Here is a 19689-nt window from a genome sequence, read left to right as displayed (position 1 = left end):
GTTCGCGAATAAAAAATGCCAGAAGATCTTGCTAGAGGAACTTGCTATTAGAGTAGCATAGCTTGATGAAGTTTTTGGGACAACTATGAATAGTAATCTTTCAATGTACCTGAAGTGAGGCGCCCACCAAGAGCGTAGATGGGCAACAAGCAGATAATAGTATTTGTCTCTGTTAGCTGATAGAAAATGTCTTCCTAGAGGAACTTGCTGTTAGAGTATCATAGCTTGACGAAAGATTTGTGACGACAGTGAACAGTATTCTGTCGATGTACCTGAAGCAGGGCGTCCACCAAGGACATAGATAGGCAACGGATAGACAATAGCCTTTGTCTCTGTTCGCGAATAAAAAATGCCAGAAGATCTTGCTAGAGGAACTTGCTATTAGAGTAGCATAGCTTGATGAAGTTTTTGGGACAACTATGAATAGTAATCTTTCAATGTACCTGAAGTGAGGCGCCCACCAAGAGCGTAGATGGGCAACAAGCAGATAATAGTATTTGTCTCTGTTAGCTGATAGAAAATGTCTTCCTAGAGGAACTTGCTGTTAGAGTATCATAGCTTGACGAAAGATTTGTGACGACAGTGAACAGTATTCTGTCGATGTACCTGAAGCAGGGCGTCCACCAAGGACATAGATAGGCAACGGATAGACAATAGCCTTTGTCTCTGTTCGCGAATAAAAAATGCCAGAAGATCTTGCTAGAGGAACTTGCTATTAGAGTAACATAGCTTGATGAAGTTTTTGGGACAACTATGAATAGTAATCTTTCAATGTACCTGAAGTGAGGCGCCCACCAAGAGCGTAGATGGGCAACAAGCAGATAATAGTATTTGTCTCTGTTAGCTGATAGAAAATGTCTTCCTAGAGGAACTTGCTGTTAGAGTATCATAGCTTGACGAAAGATTTGTGACGACAGTGAACAGTATTCTGTCGATGTACCTGAAGCAGGGCGTCCACCAAGGACATAGATAGGCAACGGATAGACAATAGCCTTTGTCTCTGTTCGCGAATAAAAAATGCCAGAAGATCTTGCTAGAGGAACTTGCTATTAGAGTAGCATAGCTTGATGAAGTTTTTGGGACAACTATGAATAGTAATCTTTCAATGTACCTGAAGTGAGGCGCCCACCAAGAGCGTAGATGGGCAACAAGCAGATAATAGTATTTGTCTCTGTTAGCTGATAGAAAATGTCTTCCTAGAGGAACTTGCTGTTAGAGTATCATAGCTTGACGAAAGATTTGTGACGACAGTGAACAGTATTCTGTCGATGTACCTGAAGCAGGGCGTCCACCAAGGACATAGATAGGCAACGGATAGACAATAGCCTTTGTCTCTGTTCGCGAATAAAAAATGCCAGAAGATCTTGCTAGAGGAACTTGCTATTAGAGTAGCATAGCTTGATGAAGTTTTTGGGACAACTATGAATAGTAATCTTTCAATGTACCTGAAGTGAGGCGCCCACCAAGAGCGTAGATGGGCAACAAGCAGATAATAGTATTTGTCTCTGTTAGCTGATAGAAAATGTCTCCCTAGAGGTACTTGCTGTTAGAGTATCATAGCTTGACGAAAGATTTGTGACGACAGTGAACAGTATTCTGTCGATGTACCTGAAGCAGGGCGTCCACCAAGGACATAGATAGCCAACGGATAGACAATAGCCTTTGTCTCTGTTCGCGAATAAAAAATGCCAGAAGATCTTGCTAGAGGAACTTGCTATTAGAGTAGCATAGCTTGATGAAGTTTTTGGGACAACTATGAATAGTAATCTTTCAATGTACCTGAAGTGAGGCGCCCACCAAGAGCGTAGATGGGCAACAAGCAGATAATAGTATTTGTCTCTGTTAGCTGATAGAAAATGTCTTCCTAGAGGAACTTGCTGTTAGAGTATCATAGCTTGACGAAAGATTTGTGACGACAGTGAACAGTATTCTGTCGATGTACCTGAAGCAGGGCGTCCACCAAGGACATAGATAGGCAACGGATAGACAATAGCCTTTGTCCCTGTTCGCGAATAAAAAATGCCAGAAGATCTTGCTAGAGGAACTTGCTATTAGAGTAGCATAGCTTGATGAAGTTTTTGGGACAACTATGAATAGTAATCTTTCAATGTACCTGAAGTGAGGCGCCCACCAAGAGCGTAGATGGGCAACAAGCAGATAATAGTATTTGTCTCTGTTAGCTGATAGAAAATGTCTCCCTAGAGGTACTTGCTGTTAGAGTATCATAGCTTGACGAAAAGATTTGTGACGACAGTGAACAGTATTCTGTCGATGTACCTGAAGCAGGGCGTCCACCAAGGACATAGATAGGCAACGGATAGACAATAGCCTTTGTCTCTGTTCGCGAATAAAAAATGCCAGAAGATCTTGCTAGAGGAACTTGCTATTAGAGTAGCATAGCTTGATGAAGTTTTTGGGACAACTATGAATAGTAATCTTTCAATGTACCTGAAGTGAGGCGCCCACCAAGAGCGTAGATGGGCAACAAGCAGATAATAGTATTTGTCTCTGTTAGCTGATAGAAAATGTCTTCCTAGAGGAACTTGCTGTTAGAGTATCATAGCTTGACGAAAGATTTGTGACGACAGTGAACAGTATTCTGTCGATGTACCTGAAGCAGGGCGTCCACCAAGGACATAGATAGGCAACGGATAGACAATAGCCTTTGTCTCTGTTCGCGAATAAAAAATGCCAGAAGATCTTGCTAGAGGAACTTGCTATTAGAGTAGCATAGCTTGATGAAGTTTTTGGGACAACTATGAATAGTAATCTTTCAATGTACCTGAAGTGAGGCGCCCACCAAGAGCGTAGATGGGCAACAAGCAGATAATAGTATTTGTCTCTGTTAGCTGATAGAAAATGTCTCCCTAGAGGAACTTGCTGTTAGAGTATCATAGCTTGACGAAAGATTTGTGACGACAGTGAACAGTATTCTGTCGATGTACCTGAAGCAGGGCGTCCACCAAGGACATAGATAGCCAACGGATAGACAATAGCCTTTGTCTCTGTTCGCGAATAAAAAATGCCAGAAGATCTTGCTAGAGGAACTTGCTATTAGAGTAGCATAGCTTGATGAAGTTTTTGGGACAACTATGAATAGTAATCTTTCAATGTACCTGAAGTGAGGCGCCCACCAAGAGCGTAGATGGGCAACAAGCAGATAATAGTATTTGTCTCTGTTAGCTGATAGAAAATGTCTCCCTAGAGGTACTTGCTGTTAGAGTATCATAGCTTGACGAAAAGATTTGTGACGACAGTGAACAGTATTCTGTCGATGTACCTGAAGCAGGGCGTCCACCAAGGACATAGATAGGCAACGGATAGACAATAGCCTTTGTCTCTGTTCGCGAATAAAAAATGCCAGAAGATCTTGCTAGAGGAACTTGCTATTAGAGTAGCATAGCTTGATGAAGTTTTTGGGACAACTATGAATAGTAATCTTTCAATGTACCTGAAGTGAGGCGCCCACCAAGAGCGTAGATGGGCAACAAGCAGATAATAGTATTTGTCTCTGTTAGCTGATAGAAAATGTCTTCCTAGAGGAACTTGCTGTTAGAGTATCATAGCTTGACGAAAGACTTGTGACGACAGTGAACAGTATTCTGTCGATGTACCTGAAGCAGGGCGTCCACCAAGGACATAGATAGGCAACGGATAGACAATAGCCTTTGTCTCTGTTCGCGAATAAAAAATGCCAGAAGATCTTGCTAGAGGAACTTGCTATTAGAGTAGCATAGCTTGATGAAGTTTTTGGGACAACTATGAATAGTAATCTTTCAATGTACCTGAAGTGAGGCGTCCACCAAGAGCGTAGATGGGCAACAAGCAGATAATAGTATTTGTCTCTGTTAGCTGATAGAAAATGTCTTCCTAGAGGAACTTGCTGTTAGAGTATCATAGCTTGACGAAAGATTTGTGACGACAGTGAACAGTATTCTGTCGATGTACCTGAAGCAGGGCGTCCACCAAGGACATAGATAGGCAACGGATAGACAATAGCCTTTGTCCCTGTTCGCGAATAAAAAATGCCAGAAGATCTTGCTAGAGGAACTTGCTATTAGAGTAGCATAGCTTGATGAAGTTTTTGGGACAACTATGAATAGTAATCTTTCAATGTACCTGAAGTGAGGCGCCCACCAAGAGCGTAGATGGGCAACAAGCAGATAATAGTATTTGTCTCTGTTAGCTGATAGAAAATGTCTTCCTAGAGGAACTTGCTGTTAGAGTATCATAGCTTGACGAAAGATTTGTGACGACAGTGAACAGTATTCTGTCGATGTACCTGAAGCAGGGCGTCCACCAAGGACATAGATAGGCAACGGATAGACAATAGCCTTTGTCCCTGTTCGCGAATAAAAAATGCCAGAAGATCTTGCTAGAGGAACTTGCTATTAGAGTAGCATAGCTTGATGAAGTTTTTGGGACAACTATGAATAGTAATCTTTCAATGTACCTGAAGTGAGGCGCCCACCAAGAGCGTAGATGGGCAACAAGCAGATAATAGTATTTGTCTCTGTTAGCTGATAGAAAATGTCTCCCTAGAGGTACTTGCTGTTAGAGTATCATAGCTTGACGAAAAGATTTGTGACGACAGTGAACAGTATTCTGTCGATGTACCTGAAGCAGGGCGTCCACCAAGGACATAGATAGGCAACGGATAGACAATAGCCTTTGTCTCTGTTCGCGAATAAAAAATGCCAGAAGATCTTGCTAGAGGAACTTGCTATTAGAGTAGCATAGCTTGATGAAGTTTTTGGGACAACTATGAATAGTAATCTTTCAATGTACCTGAAGTGAGGCGCCCACCAAGAGCGTAGATGGGCAACAAGCAGATAATAGTATTTGTCTCTGTTAGCTGATAGAAAATGTCTTCCTAGAGGAACTTGCTGTTAGAGTATCATAGCTTGACGAAAGATTTGTGACGACAGTGAACAGTATTCTGTCGATGTACCTGAAGCAGGGCGTCCACCAAGGACATAGATAGGCAACGGATAGACAATAGCCTTTGTCTCTGTTCGCGAATAAAAAATGCCAGAAGATCTTGCTAGAGGAACTTGCTATTAGAGTAGCATAGCTTGATGAAGTTTTTGGGACAACTATGAATAGTAATCTTTCAATGTACCTGAAGTGAGGCGCCCACCAAGAGCGTAGATGGGCAACAAGCAGATAATAGTATTTGTCTCTGTTAGCTGATAGAAAATGTCTTCCTAGAGGAACTTGCTGTTAGAGTATCATAGCTTGACGAAAGATTTGTGACGACAGTGAACAGTATTCTGTCGATGTACCTGAAGCAGGGCGTCCACCAAGGACATAGATAGGCAACGGATAGACAATAGCCTTTGTCCCTGTTCGCGAATAAAAAATGCCAGAAGATCTTGCTAGAGGAACTTGCTATTAGAGTAGCATAGCTTGATGAAGTTTTTGGGACAACTATGAATAGTAATCTTTCAATGTACCTGAAGTGAGGCGCCCACCAAGAGCGTAGATGGGCAACAAGCAGATAATAGTATTTGTCTCTGTTAGCTGATAGAAAATGTCTTCCTAGAGGAACTTGCTGTTAGAGTATCATAGCTTGACGAAAGATTTGTGACGACAGTGAACAGTATTCTGTCGATGTACCTGAAGCAGGGCGTCCACCAAGGACATAGATAGGCAACGGATAGACAATAGCCTTTGTCCCTGTTCGCGAATAAAAAATGCCAGAAGATCTTGCTAGAGGAACTTGCTATTAGAGTAGCATAGCTTGATGAAGTTTTTGGGACAACTATGAATAGTAATCTTTCAATGTACCTGAAGTGAGGCGCCCACCAAGAGCGTAGATGGGCAACAAGCAGATAATAGTATTTGTCTCTGTTAGCTGATAGAAAATGTCTCCCTAGAGGTACTTGCTGTTAGAGTATCATAGCTTGACGAAAGATTTGTGACGACAGTGAACAGTATTCTGTCGATGTACCTGAAGCAGGGCGTCCACCAAGGACATAGATAGGCAACGGATAGACAATAGCCTTTGTCTCTGTTCGCGAATAAAAAATGCCAGAAGATCTTGCTAGAGGAACTTGCTATTAGAGTAGCATAGCTTGATGAAGTTTTTGGGACAACTATGAATAGTAATCTTTCAATGTACCTGAAGTGAGGCGCCCACCAAGAGCGTAGATGGGCAACAAGCAGATAATAGTATTTGTCTCTGTTAGCTGATAGAAAATGTCTTCCTAGAGGAACTTGCTGTTAGAGTATCATAGCTTGACGAAAGATTTGTGACGACAGTGAACAGTATTCTGTCGATGTACCTGAAGCAGGGCGTCCACCAAGGACATAGATAGGCAACGGATAGACAATAGCCTTTGTCCCTGTTCGCGAATAAAAAATGCCAGAAGATCTTGCTAGAGGAACTTGCTATTAGAGTAGCATAGCTTGATGAAGTTTTTGGGACAACTATGAATAGTAATCTTTCAATGTACCTGAAGTGAGGCGCCCACCAAGAGCGTAGATGGGCAACAAGCAGATAATAGTATTTGTCTCTGTTAGCTGATAGAAAATGTCTCCCTAGAGGTACTTGCTGTTAGAGTATCATAGCTTGACGAAAAGATTTGTGACGACAGTGAACAGTATTCTGTCGATGTACCTGAAGCAGGGCGTCCACCAAGGACATAGATAGGCAACGGATAGACAATAGCCTTTGTCTCTGTTCGCGAATAAAAAATGCCAGAAGATCTTGCTAGAGGAACTTGCTATTAGAGTAGCATAGCTTGATGAAGTTTTTGGGACAACTATGAATAGTAATCTTTCAATGTACCTGAAGTGAGGCGCCCACCAAGAGCGTAGATGGGCAACAAGCAGATAATAGTATTTGTCTCTGTTAGCTGATAGAAAATGTCTTCCTAGAGGAACTTGCTGTTAGAGTATCATAGCTTGACGAAAGATTTGTGACGACAGTGAACAGTATTCTGTCGATGTACCTGAAGCAGGGCGTCCACCAAGGACATAGATAGGCAACGGATAGACAATAGCCTTTGTCCCTGTTCGCGAATAAAAAATGCCAGAAGATCTTGCTAGAGGAACTTGCTATTAGAGTAGCATAGCTTGATGAAGTTTTTGGGACAACTATGAATAGTAATCTTTCAATGTACCTGAAGTGAGGCGCCCACCAAGAGCGTAGATGGGCAACAAGCAGATAATAGTATTTGTCTCTGTTAGCTGATAGAAAATGTCTCCCTAGAGGTACTTGCTGTTAGAGTATCATAGCTTGACGAAAGATTTGTGACGACAGTGAACAGTATTCTGTCGATGTACCTGAAGCAGGGCGTCCACCAAGGACATAGATAGGCAACGGATAGACAATAGCCTTTGTCTCTGTTCGCGAATAAAAAATGCCAGAAGATCTTGCTAGAGGAACTTGCTATTAGAGTAGCATAGCTTGATGAAGTTTTTGGGACAACTATGAATAGTAATCTTTCAATGTACCTGAAGTGAGGCGCCCACCAAGAGCGTAGATGGGCAACAAGCAGATAATAGTATTTGTCTCTGTTAGCTGATAGAAAATGTCTTCCTAGAGGAACTTGCTGTTAGAGTATCATAGCTTGACGAAAGATTTGTGACGACAGTGAACAGTATTCTGTCGATGTACCTGAAGCAGGGCGTCCACCAAGGACATAGATAGGCAACGGATAGACAATAGCCTTTGTCCCTGTTCGCGAATAAAAAATGCCAGAAGATCTTGCTAGAGGAACTTGCTATTAGAGTAGCATAGCTTGATGAAGTTTTTGGGACAACTATGAATAGTAATCTTTCAATGTACCTGAAGTGAGGCGCCCACCAAGAGCGTAGATGGGCAACAAGCAGATAATAGTATTTGTCTCTGTTAGCTGATAGAAAATGTCTCCCTAGAGGTACTTGCTGTTAGAGTATCATAGCTTGACGAAAAGATTTGTGACGACAGTGAACAGTATTCTGTCGATGTACCTGAAGCAGGGCGTCCACCAAGGACATAGATAGGCAACGGATAGACAATAGCCTTTGTCTCTGTTCGCGAATAAAAAATGCCAGAAGATCTTGCTAGAGGAACTTGCTATTAGAGTAGCATAGCTTGATGAAGTTTTTGGGACAACTATGAATAGTAATCTTTCAATGTACCTGAAGTGAGGCGCCCACCAAGAGCGTAGATGGGCAACAAGCAGATAATAGTATTTGTCTCTGTTAGCTGATAGAAAATGTCTTCCTAGAGGAACTTGCTGTTAGAGTATCATAGCTTGACGAAAGATTTGTGACGACAGTGAACAGTATTCTGTCGATGTACCTGAAGTAGGGCGTCCACCAAGGACATAGATAGGCAACGGATAGACAATAGCCTTTGTCTCTGTTCGCGAATAGAAAATGCCAGAGGAACTTGCTATTAAAGTAGCCTGATGAAGGATTTGCGACAGCTGCGAACAGCATTCTGTCGATGTACCTGAAGAAGGGCTTTCACCAAGGGCCTGCATAGCGCCATATACTTGATGGTCGAGCCAGCATGCTCCGGCTCGCCAGCTTCCCCTCCAGCGAGTGATTTTCGATTCGCGTGTCTCTGTCGGCCGGAAATTCTCCGGTGCGTAATTCGAGCGAGCGAGTAATTCTTCCGAGACACCTCGCGCCGCCGATTGACTCACTCCGTGACTAACAGGCTCGGTAAAGGTCAAGCGTGCGTGCGGCGTTCGAAGTTTGGAACGGTCTCAAAAATGTTCTCTCGGTGTTCTCTCTCGCTGGTTCGCGGGGTTTTCGTGGTCTTCGAGCGCGCAGAGAGAGAGAGAGAGAGTATCCCTTCTGCCTTTGTCAACGGTTATCTTTCCCGTCGTCGTCGTTGTCTTCGTCGTCGTCTTCGTTGTCTTCGTCGTCGACTCGCCTCCGTTTTTCCCTCTGGCCGGGGGCGCCTTTCTCTTTCGATCGTCTAAGAATAGAAACGCACGGTGGTTTTGCGGCGCGGATTTTTTCCGGCGGCGCGTCGACGAGCAAACCGCGCCCGCGCGCCGATTTCTCGCCTCTGCTCTCTTCTCTCTGCTTTCTCCTCTCTCCTCTCTCTCCCCGGTCCCGCGGATCGAATTCGAATCCCCGGTGCACACAAGCGTCTCGAAGATGAAACGTGTGACGGACACACACGGGGGACCCCTCGAAAGCACAAAGCTCTCTACCGGCTTGTAATCCGCTCAGCTTCTTTCTCGTCTCTCTCTCTCTCTATCTTCCTGGTCTCGTGGGCGGTCTGCCGCAACACTCTCTCCTCTCCGCTCGAAAACTTCTGCTCGAGACTTTCCTTCTTCTTCTTCTTCTTCTTCTTCTTCTTCTCCTGGGTCGAAATTCTCTCGCGAGGGATTTCTCCAGAGTTCTCGCGCCCGATCAACGTGGAATCCGCGTGGAAAAGAGAAACGAGAGAAGGAACATGCGCGACGCACGGAAATCCAGCTACGACGTTTTTCTTTTCTCCCGCATTTCATTGGAAAATGTCTGACTCGTGGTTCTTTCGACATCGTCAACAACGAATCTGTGCTCAAAGCTTCCAGAAACACGAACTTGCCGACCCAATATGGCGGATGGGTTCGTTTCATGCGACCTCCGCGTGTTCACAATGCCGCCATTTTGTATGTCGAGAATTTTCATTTTATCTCCCTCGGTTTCGATCCGCGGGAGAACAGGAGTCATGGCAAAATGTTTTTCACAATATACAAATATAGACGACTCGTGTAATTTTGATTGTTTTTTCTCGAAATTAATCATTTCTGGACGTCAACCCGCGGATATGTGTGCAAAATTCTATTGCTAATAGCTTAGTGGTTCTTCTGGAAAAAATTCGTAAACATTGGTGAGACAGGGTGGAATAGATTGCAGTATGCACTGCATTACAAGAGATTGTATGAGTGACGTGACGATCGAAGGCAATAGTTTAAACCAGGACGTTTTCTGGGCATAAATGGCAAGACCATTGTTCCTCCGTCGTCATTATCCTAGGTACGTCCAACGAAAAATTCATTTCTGCGGTTTTGGTATGGTTTTGGCGAGGTTTTGGTATGGTTTTGGCGAGGTTTCGGTAAAATTTTGGTGGAGTTTTGGCGAGATTTTGACTTAGTTTTGGCGAGGTTTTGATGAGGCTTTGGCGTGGTTTTGACTAAGTTTTGGCGAGGCTTTGGCAAGATTTTGATGAGATTTTGGCGAGGTTTTGATGATGTTTTGGCGAGGTTTTGATGAGGCTTTGGCGAGGTTTTTGACTAAGTTTTGGCGGGGCTTTGGCAAGATTTTGATGAGATTTTGGCGAGGTTTTGATGAGGTTTTGGCGAGTTTTTTGCGAGGTTTTGACTAAGCTTTTGGCGAGGTTTTGATGAGGCTTTGGCGAGGTTTTGGCTAAGTTTTGGCGAGGTTTTTGACTAGCTTTTGACTAAGTTTTGGCGAGGCTTTGGCAAGATTTTGATGAGATTTTGGCGAGGTTTTGATGAGGTTTTGGCGAGGTTTAGATAATGTTTTGGCGATTTGGGACCACCGTGCGGCGGTCAGAGGCTTCCCTCTTCGCTCCGCCGCTGTCCACGTGTCCCTCTAGTGGCACACACTGCTCTCTCCTCTCTTCTGCGTCTCTCTGTCTCTCTGTCTCGGCGAGACGTGGGACGATCCTCTCGTTGGACTCTATATAAACCAGCGTGAACTCGCAGTCTGGCCCGAGTAGTTCGCCAACGGCGAACTGAGTCCGTGCGGATCATTCTCTGTTCACTCGACGCGTCAGTGATCGTGCTTAGTGCGTGCGCGATAAAGGTAGAGAAAGAGAGAGGAGAGGGGAGAGAAGCCTGAAGAGGAGAGTCGGTCTCGACCGGGATCCACGGGAAATCGAAAACTGTGCTGCAGAAACAGAGAGATAGAGAGAAAAGAAGGGAAGAAATATCCCCGCGTATAAAAGCGATTTTTCTCTTCGCGACGATCCACGTAATTTCGGAAACGACATCGACGGTTCTTTTGTTTCTCGGTTTCGATGTGCTATCGGACCCGTCGATGACCCAGTTGATTTTGTCGAAGCGGATACACGGCCGTTCGGGTTTTTCGCGTGGTATCAATCGTACGTCGCGACTCGGCCGCTCTATTAATAGTCAGCGGCCGAATAGCTTGGCTGAAACGGGCTCCTTCCAGTCGCCAATCTACACGGTGTCTCTCGGAATCCCTATCCGTCTCCACGGGGAAGAAACATGCTCCCGCGACGAACGATCGAAACGCGTCCGCGCGGAGTCCGAGTCCGACGCGGTTGCCGGCTCGCCTTGCGAACTTGCCTTATCTTGAGAGAAAACCTGCCAGTACTTCCGGCCGATTACTATACCCGGTTCCTAGAACATCTATCGTAACGTGTCCGGAGAGAAATTAGCGCTGCCCCGACGCTTTGTCCATTTATTTTAAGACGAGCACGGCGCAGGACCGAGAAACTCGCGAACGCGTCTACGCGTCGCTGTGTAACGTTTCTTCTGGAACACCCTGTGCACGTCAAGGAGGAGCCATCTTCGCTCGATTATATCTCTCTTCGTTTGTCGTGGACGAGACCTTCCCCATGATCTTCGCCAATTTTTCTCGAGAGAGAGAGAATCTAGAGTGTTTTTCCCCGGTCCGAAGAACTGTACTTCTCGTGAAACTTTCACTCGGAAAAATCGAGTCGCGACAAAATGGCGAGCATATTTAGCCACAGTCAGAGTATCGCTTTTCGCCGGACGCGAATGTTATTATTACAGCTTAGACATCGCTATTAACCCCACCGTGTAAATTTCTAAAATCCGTCTAAATTTCTAATTGCCGGGCCTAGGCAGCCCAGTCAGATTTAGCATAATTTTCGAGAGAAGAGAGCACAGATAAAGGGTTTCGAATCGGACTCTGTCGACGGAAAAATTCTGTAACGGAATTTCGATGTGATAACCCCGCGACTGATCCCGGTTGTTGGACCGACCCCGGCTTGTGATCCGAGGCCGGGCGCGATCATCGCGATTACATCGGCGAAGTGTTTATTTCAAGGACGTTCGACGAACGGTGCTTGACCGAAAGCCACGAGAAGGATGGAGTCTATGTCGAGGGCGAGCCGAAGCGTCGGCAACGGTGTCTACAGAGTGGCCGGCGTTTTCGCACGCGGGGCCAGGAGGGTTTTGTCTTACGTGCCGCTTCTCGGCGTGACAGCGGTCCCACCGGAAGCCGAGGAGCCAGGATTTGATGTGGTACGACGCTCTCGGGCTTCGAACGCGCATGCTCGGGAACGCCCCTCGGCGCGTATTGGTCGACTCCCGCCACGCCCACGCCTCCCACCGCGACGCCCGGCACGGCCGGAGCCCCGAACCCCTGCGCGCTTATCGAGCAGCCGACAGCAATTACGTTTGCGCGTTACCTATTCTACGTTTACCCTCTATGGGCCGAATTTTGTTCCGTTGGTATCTATCCGCAGACAACTTGCATTTACTTCGTTAATTCAAGTTGATGGCGCTGCGAACCGTCACCAATATTGTTATTGATGATCTCAGAGACATTATATACTCAACATGTTGACTGCCATGTCACCCATATGTGGGTGACAGAATTATTTGTCCAGGTTTCAGAATGAATTTTTAAGTTAATATATCCATTGCACCAAGTTTCATTAGGATCTGTAAAATGCAAGAAAGTTGGAGGACTACCGAATATCGTACATTCAATTATTTTCAATTTTTATTTCATTAAATAACTTACTTTGACCTTATGGAATTTCTGAGGTTCCTAGTATGGCAGTCAAAGTGTTAAGACATATACGTCATTTTGTGAAAAAGCTAAAATTATTTGGAATACGGTCGATATTTTAGCATGTGACCTGGAAGTTACACGGGCCCATCTTCGTGGTTAAGTTCGTGCGACTATATCATCGGTTTCCGAGGGGTGACAGGTTAGACACCGTTATTTACAGAACCGTTCCGTTTACGGAACGCCCCGCGGCGCGTATTGGTCGGCTCCTGCCACGCCCACCGCGACGCCCGGCACGGCCGGAGCCCCGAAACCCTGCGCGCTTATCGAGCAGCCGACAGCAATTACGTTTGCGCATTGCGTATCTCGCGTTAACGCTTCCTCGTGGTTAGATTCCTGCGACTATATCATCGGTTTCCGAAGGGTAACGGTGTAGACACCGTTATTTACGTAACGGTTCCATTGTTCGGCCGGATCGAAAACGCGCCTCCGGAAACAAAGGTAAACCGACACTCGGGGTGGATCGGAGCACAAAAATAGTCGCGCGACTACAAGCTCGAGCCGCGAGATGCTTTCGCGAGAGGCGAATCGCAGTCGACGACCGAAAATAGTCTTCTCGCCTCGTTCTCTTCGTTTTCGTCTTGTCTCGCCTCGCCGCCATATGCCCCACGTGCGTTTTCAACCCCCCCCTCCCCTCTCTCTCCATCTCAAGTCATCCTCAAACCCGCGTACTTAGATCGCAAAAATATTTTCAACTAGAACGCGAAGATTGAAAGATTGATTAAAAAATGAGAAGAAGATGAGGAAGGTGCGATTTTGAGAAACGGCTCCGGTGGAATCGGTTTCCGGAAGCGCCGAACAGGTCCCAGAGGTTTCGCGTATCAAGTTCGACGAGCGTAATGAACGCGCGCGATGCAACTGGTTGCCTGTTAATCGACGCGGAACCGTGCCATGCGCGCGGAATGGAAATTAATACCTGCGCAAATTGGTCGCGCCGCCGGCAACGGGAAATGTAATCGTTCCGACAAAACGGGAAACGAATTCGCGAGAACGGCCACCGGTCCGAGTCACGCCATCCTGTTCTCCGTCGCCAAACTTTTTCAAAGATCCCGCGAAAAGTATGCGTGCGCGCGCGCGCTTCGGGACCATTAACAGTCACTAACCCATTTGAGTCACAAGAAAATATGAAAAGAAGGCCCTTATCGCCAAACTTTTTTCTTTATTATATTTAACACTAGGTTTACGGAGCATTAAAAATCGACGCTAGTCTGCATTACTTTATAAAAATAACAAGAATGTGCTACCACGTTTTTAGGGATATTTTAAAAATAATATATACCCAAAGAAATAAATTTGCTAAATAATTTCTCATGTACGCATCCTTAGAATCTTAATAATTTTAAATTAAACAAATTAGAACCCGTCATTTTGACGGAGTCCCGTAAACCTAGTGTTACGTAGAAAGATGGCTACAAGTAACAGAACTTCATATTTCAGCATTATAAGAAAAGATCAGAATCATTAATTTCGTCTCCAACAACAGCCTCCATTTCTATTTTTCAGCTAACGAATAATGATAGTGACTAACAATGTTGAGCGTATATACTGGGTGAGGCACTAACTATTGCCATCTACGATAACACCGAAAGTATGACAGCAGCAGAAATGTTTTCGAAACAAAAGATACATGGAACAACAGGGGCTGTAATATGGCGTTAATCTTTTTTTCTTGGATGGCGTCCTTTGACGTCCTATGACCTTCACTGACCTTCAAAGACCTTAATGTTGCACCTCGTTGGGTTCGTCTCAACAGCCGCTATCAGAAAACAGCTACCAAAACATAGCATTCTTTTGACTTTCGTTGGGGGTGTTACGTCCCAGGTAGGACGGATTATGATTTTTATGAGATAGGACGCAGTTTTGAACCTACCTGCATTCACCGGCTACGGTTCGGGAAATTGAGGATTGTTTAAATAACTTGTATTCTTATTTTCCGAAACAAACAAAATTATTGATTTATTCAAAATTAGGTGCTGAATCAGAAGTTTTAAACATGATTTGACAAATAGAGATTATGTGTAGTTAACGCATAAACTAGATAGCTTACAAATATTTCGTTCAATAATAGTAATGTTAATTTACCGAGTTGTTGGGTTCGCTTCGCTAAGTGGACACCGCAAGTCCACAAGTCGCTGGACCCGTAAATCGCAGTTGCTGCGGATAGCAGGTTGCAGGTTCCACCAATTCCAATATCGCAGCCGCAGGTCGCGGATTTCACTAATTCCAATTGTCGCTTCTTTTAAACTTTATAAAACTTTCACTAAACTTAGACTTTACTGAAACTTTATTAAAACTGAATTGACACTTTTATGACGGACTGATCCGGTCAAAACTTTATGACGGAATGAATTGATCTTTGAAGTATTGGTTCCCTTTTATAGGATGGACAGTCCATTGTTTCAATAGGATATTGATTTGATCTTTTATCTAATGCGCATCATTCTTACCATGGGATTAGTGTGCCTTCTTGGAACTTGGTGCAACTAGACACACTTTCTGTTTATTTTTCGGGGTGACATCGATCTTTGCTGCGTCTCTCGCAGGAGGATAATTGGAATTGTTTTGTTCGCTATCTAATTTTCTAGAAATTTTAACGCCTATCCTAATCCTATTTATTTCCTTCTCCTTGCGTGACATTATTGGGTTTCAACAATAGTTCATAATAATTCTTTGTCTCAAGTTTTATTCGTTTGATTCTTAAGCGGTCGAATCACCGGACATGACACCGTCTTACTTCCTAGAATCTTAAGGCTTATCTTAATCTTATTTATTCTTCTCTCCTCGCGTGGCATAATTTTTATTTGAAGTTTTATTTGTCTTATTCATGAGCGATCGAACCACCGGACGTGACAGGGGCATTAGAATGCGACTTCTTTTCCGACCCGGACCGTTTACATGCCGGCGACCGATATTACCGTCGTCGTCGGACACGCTCCGGTGAACCGGATAAATGCAGCTGTCGTAATTCGATTCCGGGGAAGCTGGCCAAACAGCGAATCAGCGAAACAAATCGAAAAATGTGCTCGGTAAAGAGACAGAGATCCGTGGAAACAACGGAGCGATCGAGCAGACCGAATCCGGGCGCTCTTTGGCCCGAGGCGTTGCTCTCGGAGCGATTCCGCGCGGAGTAGGCGTGGCCTGCCCGGGGTGGGCGTGGCCGCGACGCTCCGCGCGCGTCCCGATACACGCGTTCTTTTTCGAAAATCGAGGAGACCAATCGACGCGAATGTAAACGGATACACCGGAAGCGATCACCGAGTGTGTCCGAGGCCCGAAAACGTCGCGTTTCCGATCGTCATCGGCCCCCTCTGAAATTTCGACGACAGTTGGTTGTACGCGTCGATGTCTGGTCCGGTTTCTTTTTTTTTTTGGCTGCTCTCCTCCGTGTCTCCCTCGGACAGGAAATTGATTCCTGTATCGGTCGTGACGCGGCCGGGCACCAGCTGCCACGGTCGATCACCGGACAATGAATTTCGCTCCGCGTGAAAGCGGAGAGCGAGACTCGTGGACGAGGTTAATCAAGTTTAGAAGATCGGTGGTAATTCGACGGTGATCCTCTAATTTTGCGGAGCGAACGGCTGGCCAAAGCGAGCGCGACGCAGCCAAGTTTGTTGGCAGCGCGATCGATTGATAGGCCCCGGGGTAATCGGAAGTTTATTACCGCGACACGATCCTCTTCTTCCGTCGACCTCGAACAAGCCGGACAATGGCCCGAGACTGTTCTCCACCTGGCCACCGGCCAGCTCTCGCGTTGCCCTTTTGGCCCCACGTTTCGCCGCGCGGACTTTCGCCAAATTCGTAACGCGAGCGTGCGTCCCGTTGTCAGCCAACACTCGACACCATGAATCGGGCGGCAACCTCCTTCAACGAACACGAGGCGAACGAGGAGGCGAACGCTCTTTGCCCCGGAGCCAAACAGGTCTTCTTCGCGTTTCACCAGCTTGATCGATGCTCGACCCCAAATTTTCTAGCAATTACTCGCGTTGGTAAACTCGATTTTAATTGGAAAATGATATTATTCTTCATATCGTTAGATAATTACTTCATGATGTTATATTGATGCGTGTTGACGCATGAACAACGATAAACTAATAACCACTGCACTCCTGGTCGTGGCATTGACCGTGATGGACTACCAAGTTGTTTACAAAATCTGTGTTTACAGTTCCTAATCCCGAGAATCTTAGTGCGGTGCAAAACCGAATACACGAAAAAGAAAATTGTATGAAGCGAAATAATAATAATATCACAAATGTTAAGTTTGTTTTGAAAAGCCAAAACATTGTAGATAATACCAAATGTTTTGTTTCGTTTGTATTCTACATGCAAATATTGAATAAAACATTATTTTTGTTAAAATGTCGTATGTGTGTTCAGTTTGGCTCCTTACTGTATACAGAGTAAACACTACCTTTTCTACAATGAAACTCTTCTTACAGTAATGCCTAGAGCACCAGGTCGCCTACGTAACGATGAACGAACTTTGTCCATATTTAACCCTTGCTCGGGTAGCTCACGAAAATTGAAAGGCTTTTCCAAAATGGAAGCGTTTCGTTTCATCGCGTTTCTTTTCTTTTGAATTTCTGGTTGGCTGGCTCCGTGTGGCCAGAGTCGCCATGTTAAGTCTCCCACTCCACCCTTCCTCCTCCACGACGGTATTCCCCCACTCTTCCGCCACGGCCCGGTCACGTGACGCGTTTCGCGTCACAGGGTCACGTGACTAAAGCAGTAGCGGCATGGAGAGGGTAACTTTTTCCCGTCGGTTTCTCTCTGAACGGAGCGCTGCCCTACGGGGCAATGCGTGGCCCCGGGTCGAGGATCTCGTTCGTCAACGGTCCTGCTGGCGAAACACAGGAACGTCGGAGAAAAAACACTCGGGATCTGGAAAGCCCTCGTGCCGACTGGCCCCTTCAGCGGCTGTAATTCTTTAAGCGAACGGCTTGCCCCTTATGAAAATGGCGGAACAGGGACCGGGAAGGGGTTTCACTTAGCTGGCCGATCGATACGAGCCGGTCTGGGGACGATAAAGCACGCGTCCGGTTTCCGTCTCCCTCTTCGGTTTCAACAATTGATCCGGCGTATCGACCGTCGAGTAGTCGTCAAATCTACTTTATTCAAATTCATTAATGACACGAAAAAATTCACTGTATTTCAAATTTATCATGGCGAAACTTCGAATCTACGTTGGTTTCCGTGATTGAACAAATTTTTCAACGTCCGGTACGGACACTTGTATAGTGTAAAAAGTTCTGTCCACAAGAAGGCACGAATTGGAAGGGGTTCAAGCTTTAAATTCAGGCTAGAATGAATATTTTACTTTTTTCATGACGTTCGAATAATTTGAACGTGGGCAATTTTTTAACAGAAATTTAGCGACCCATTAAGTTTGCAGTGTACGGTCCGAATTGGGTAAAGGATCCACTAAAAGATCCTGCCATTTTCAGAGTGATCAGTTCGGATAATCGAGGTTCCGTTGGATCGAACAAGTAAGCACGATCGAAATGGTTCGGTGTCGTTTTGATCCGCAAAATGTCACGAATACCGTGGCAAAAGTTCCATGGAGAAATTATTGAGGACATAAACGAGTCTCGTATTGAGACGTTGCCGTGTCCCTTCGAGACGATTGCTCAAGCTAGTCCGTAGGAACTAATTTCGAACAGGGCCGGACATGCGCTTGGAACGTGGGGCTGTCGTTGCCGGTCCGTTCGAGCGCGATATTATTTGTTTTTGTTCGTCGCGAAGGGTGAGCAACTTGACAGTTGTCGCCGGTTTTCTTTTCTCGTCGAGCCGGGGTTAGGCGGGCAGGCAGGCGCTGCGCGTTCTCTAAGCGATTCAGAATAGAAAGGAGGGTGAACCGACAGAGCCTAGCGACACGTAGACAAGAGAGGGGTTCGCAGGAGGGTGGATAACCCCTGGTGTACACGTGGAAACAAGGACGGTGAGGGGAGGGGAGGGGAAGAGCGAGGAGGTACAAAAACCATAGACCCCATGGGGTGCTTGCGGACCGAACGACGTCACCCTTTCAGGGGTGGCCAATCGTGTCACTGTGTCAGCGAGCACTGCCCCCGTCGTAAAACTCCTGATTGATTTTCATTCGACGATTGATTACGCGAGAAAACCACCCTCCGATCGGGGAAGATGCTCGTTTAACCATTGCGTTTCGATAGGCAACGTTTTCTACCATAATCGATCATGTTGCTGTCCGAGTGATCGAAACAGAGTGCATCGCATCCCTGATAAAAAAATTTATCAAGCAAAAGTTGGTCAAACCACGGCTTCTTTACCTAAAAAAAAACAAACGTAATTAATTAATCGATGTACCTTTGTGTCCTTTTTAGAAAGGTATCAGGGTTCTTAGTTGCAAAACGGATTAGTGTATAAGTTATTAACCCTTTACTTACTGAATTTCGTAAAAGTTTTTGAAATACTTCATTCAGGTGCAAGCGAAAACCCTACAGCACAATTTTCATTACAAGTCATCACCAAGGTCATTAATCACCTGGAAAATAATTTGGGACTTCGAAGTCCCAACCATGAAATAAATTTTATAACATGGGCGCATAAAGTTCATAACTAGACTGCGGATTTTATGCCATTATGACAAAAAGGGGTAGGTGTAATTCAAAACATGAAAAAGATTAAAAGAGTTTAACAATGTCAACATACCATTGTTAACATATAAAAATGACTATTGAGCAAAATAAATTTTTACGTAGCTCCCGTAGATTGCAATTGATGTATACAAATTTTATTTTGCATAAAGATCCGCAGTCTGTTCATAACATATCAAATTTTATATTATACTAAAACTTACTATAGTAACTTACTAAAATGCAAAACAAATACGTATTTTCTATATGCAAACACATGGACGATTTTCAATCTTATAGAATCCGTCCTATCATCCATCTTGGCCTTAGATCATATTATACATATAGTTGT

General features: G+C 45.0%; 1 protein-coding gene across 1 annotated transcript in view; it reads left to right on the top strand.

Moving 5' to 3' along the window:
* LOC143360541 (uncharacterized) overlaps positions 1-19689 on the top strand; it is a 154408-nt gene that overhangs the window by 121498 nt on the left and 13221 nt on the right. The window lies entirely within an intron of this gene.

This window comes from Halictus rubicundus, chromosome 13 (assembly GCF_050948215.1).
Source record: "Halictus rubicundus isolate RS-2024b chromosome 13, iyHalRubi1_principal, whole genome shotgun sequence".
Taxonomy (NCBI): Eukaryota; Metazoa; Arthropoda; class Insecta; order Hymenoptera; family Halictidae; genus Halictus; species Halictus rubicundus.
This window is presented reverse-complemented; position numbering and strand designations above follow the sequence as displayed.